We start from the raw sequence: 4,410 nt of genomic DNA, 5'->3' as shown, positions 1-4,410 counted from the left end.
CCCAGCCAATAAACTAATATTGATACAGTATTATTAAGTAAAGTCCATACTACATTTTACTGCATTTTAATTTTTTTGTTCATTTTGAGGCAGAGTTTTGCTCTGTCACCCTGGCTAGAGTGCGGTGGCATCATCATAGCTCACTGCAACTTCAAACTCCTGGGCTCCAGCGAACCTCCAGCCTCAGCCTCTGGAGTAGCTGGAACTACAGGCACCCACCACGATGCCCGGCTAATTTTTTCTATTTCTTGTAGAGACAGGTCTCCAGGTCTTGCTCTTGCTCAGGCTGGTCTCAAACTCCTGGCCTCAAGCGATCCTCCTGCCTCGGCCTCCCAGAGTGCTAGGATTACAGGCATGAGCCACCACGCCCGTCCTTACTGCATTTTAAAAACATTTTAAATGTAACCCTATTGAGATATAATTTAATACAATTCACTGCACCCTTTTAAAGTGTACAATCTGATGAGTCTTGACAGATGAAACCACCAGCACCACAGTCAAGATACAGAACATTTCTGTCACCCCAAAAAGTTCCCACCTGTCCCTTTGCGGCCTCTGTCCCCCAGCCTCAGGCAACAACTAATCTGATCTCTGTCACAATAGATTAGATTTCCCGGAATGCTAATAGAATCATGCAATTTGTAGCCTTTTGAGACTGACTCCTTTCACCCAGCCTGATACATTTACAATTTATCCTTGTCGTGGTGCTTATCAAGAATTCATTCCTTTTCACTGCCGGTGTAGTCCGTGGAATAGATGGATTGCAACGTGTTTATCCATTCACCAGCTGATGGACATTTTGGGTTGTTTCCAGTTTGGGGCGATTATGAAAACAGCTGCTAGGAACATTCCTGTACAAGTCATTGTGTGAATACGTTTTCATTTCCCTTGAATAAATACCTAGGAGCGGGATCGCTGGGTCCCGTGTCTTCCACATTCTTTTCGTGACTGCTTGGATGTGTTCCATAACATGGGATTTTTCTTTCTAGGACTGCTCACCACCTTATTTTATGTTCGATTATTTCCTTGTTCACGTGTTTGTCATTTACCTCTCAAACATGTCTTCTCTGAAAAAGAAGAGAATTGGTTGGGGGCCGAGACCCTAAAGCCACACGGCCAGTTTGACTTTGGAGATGATACTTAACCTCTCTGTGCCTCGGTTTGCACGGTTGTAGAATGGGGATAACGAGAGTGCATAGGATTGTTGTGGGGATTAAATGAGGTAGTGCAGTATATGTAAAGTGCCTAGCACAGCGCCTGCTATATAGAATGCTCAACAAACGTTTGCAGTTATCATTACTCAACATGATCGGCACAGAGATGGCAGCCGGTGGGTGTATTTATTGAATGAATTTGAACAGTCTTTAAGAGCAATATCCATTAATGAAATATCCATTTCATTAATTTCTTGTTCGCCAATTCCATTTTTTCTCGTTCATTATCTGTATTATTTGCGTGTTTTTTAATGTCCTTTTTCTATTTTTCTGTGGTATGGTCACCTTTTTCAACTTATTGACCCTGTAAATGCTCTTTACACATGAAGGCCAAAATGCTTTGCTTGACATCCATATATTGCAATGTCGACCCAAGTAAATGACTGAAACAAAAATCTCAACCAATGGAGTTTTATTAAGCCAAGATTTTGAGGCTGCACCCAGGAAAAACACAAACTGCAGACAAGCTGTAGCTGTTTTTCTGAAGGAGTATTTAAACCTTCAGCATTTTAAAGGCGTACAGACATTTTACATAAAATAAGGGAGTGAAGGAAACATCAATTATGTAGATATCCCTGGGTAGGTGGAAGAATGTCTAATTCTGTCTTGTCCCCAGTTCTGTTACCTGTAAGATAAACTTGTAATTCATTAATAGTGTGGAATCAGACAGGCTTTAGTTTTAGGTGCTAGACATAGGTACAATTGGCATGTCCTTGCTTATGGGAGGTTAGCAAGGACTTTCTTTAGTGATTGATCTATGGGGCCAGGTCTTCACAGGTGCCTGAAGCCTTTACTTTCTCTTTTGCATAAGGACTTGGGGGGGTGGCCCTGAGGCTTCGATTCTCTTTTTACGGCAAGGTATCTTTTTCCTTTATGTACTGAAATTTATAATTCTTACGAGGCCAAATCCTTTTCACCTTCCTCTCCTGTTTCCATCCTTGAGGGTCACCTCCTCGTCACCCCTTCCAGGAAGCCCTCTGTAGGAGCCTCTTTGGGGACTGATTTTCCTCTCCTTGAGGGTCCTGAGGTAGCAAAGCCTGGTTGCCCACCCTGAGTAAGCCCCTGGGGCAAGTCTATCACCGGGATTCTTCCAGGGGTCTGACCTTTGATTGGGATCCCCAACCACGTTACAAGAGGGCTTCCCCAGACACAGGTTCTAGAACGTAAGGCCCTGAAATTTGCGCAGGGCATTAAAGAGGCAAAGACTGTACCTGGCCCTCTGCCCATCACTACGGCCTGAATAAGGTGCTGTCATCTCAGCTCCTAGTCTTGTTTTATGTAAGACATAAACATCTCAAAAGAGCGCAAAAACAAGAATGTTTAATGCAGGCGAGGATACTTTCAAGGGCCCATTCCTTCCGAGCGCCGGCGGGAGTGTGAGTCGGATCCCTGCAGCACTGGGTGGCAATGTGTGTCCCAGGCCGGGGGGCGGCAGCAGAGGGCAGACAGTGAGAGCAGTGCCTGGGAGTCAAAGCTGGGTTTGCCCCATTAGCGAGTCACTGTGAGTAAGTGAAGTAACTTCTCGCAGCCTCCGCTCGCCCCTCTGAGAAATAGCTCCCGTTGTTAAAATTACACAGTGTAAGGCGCGGTAGTGTGCGTCTGATGTCCCAGCTACCTGGGATACCGAAGTAGAAGGATCCCTTGAGCCTAAGAGTGAGTTCGAGGCCGGCCTGGCAAACACAGCATTTCTTTAAACAACTCGTTTCTTTAAAAAAAAAAAAATCCACAGCTTAGTGCTATGCCTCCTCATGCATAGAAATGCCTGGGGACAATCATTAAATCTTTTTTTTTTTTTTTTTTTTGAGACAGAGTCTCGCTTTGTTGCCCGGGCTAGAGTGCCATGGCGTCAGGTTAGCTCACAGCAACCTCAAACTCCTGGGCTCAAGCGATCCTTCTGCCTCAGCCTCCCAAGTAGCTGGGACTACAGGCATGCGCCACCATGCCCAGCTAATTTTTTCTATATATATATATTTTTAGTTGTCCAGATCATTTCTTTCTATTTTTTAGTAAGAGACGGGGGTCTCGCTCTTGCTTAGGCTGGTCTCGAACTCCTGACCTTGAGCAATCCACCGGCCTCGGCCTCCCAGAATGCTAGTATTACAGGCATGAGCCACCGCGCCCGGCTCAATCATTAAATCTTAAAGACCCATATTCCCTTTGCCCCAGCAGTTCCATCGCGTAATCTATTCAAAGGAAATGATTAGAGATGTGCACAAATATTTAGCCGCTTGGTTTTTTTTTGGGGGGGGGAATTACTTATAATAGCAAAATATTTATTACAGCGTAGATGTTCAACAAGAAACAGTGGTTAAACAAATTAGAGTTCATTGATACGATGGTATCATATGCAGCCATTAAAACTAATCTTCTTCGAAGAATATTTAATGACATGGAAAGATGCTGGTGATATTTATAATCTTGTGTTTAAATGATACGACATTCTTTATAAATGTGCGTTTCAATTCTGTTAAAAGAAAAGAAGGTAGGTAAATGTGAAGAAGAAGTAACTCATCATACAATCATTCATTCATTGTTTCCGCAGACATTTAATTAAATGCCTACTATGTGCTAGACACTGTTCTGGGGCAGGTAAGAAGCACCAAACATTCAAGAGTATCTCTAAAGGGGTGGAATTACCACTCATTCAATCATCCAGTCAACGAACGTTTATTGAACATCTGCATGCCAACAATGCCAGGGCACCAGGACTGCAACAGTAAACAAAGACAAAAATCCACACCGTCATGGGGCTGATTTCCAGCACGGGAGACAACTAACAAACAATAACTATAATTAGCAACAAAAAAATAACAAAATACAGGTAAAGGGTTTGGTAGCATTTGAGAGGGATGTTTGCTGCTTTCTAGGGTGGGCAGGAAGGGAGGGAGGGAGCCAAGAGGACACCTTTATGTTCCAGACAGAGGAACACTCAATGCAAAAACCTTGACGTGAAGGAACACGTGATAGTTTGCAGGAAGAGCAAGAAGGCTTGGAGCCCCGTGGGTAAGGTAAGATCATAGAAGAGGATGTCTGAGTTTAGTTTATGGGTTTTTTGTTTGTTTTGTATTTTCCAATTTTTTGATTAATTACTCTTTTAAAAGCTTATAAAAGAGATTAAGATCAAATAGTGTCGGGTTCCCAGGCTCACAAGACTGTCGTTCTAAACTCATTACCTACTTCCTGTGATGCTAATGCC

This window comes from Propithecus coquereli, unplaced genomic scaffold (assembly GCF_000956105.1).
Source record: "Propithecus coquereli isolate 6110/MARCELLA unplaced genomic scaffold, Pcoq_1.0 Scaffold53, whole genome shotgun sequence".
In the NCBI taxonomy this organism is placed as follows: Eukaryota; Metazoa; Chordata; class Mammalia; order Primates; family Indriidae; genus Propithecus; species Propithecus coquereli.
Note: the sequence above shows the minus strand (reverse complement) of the source record.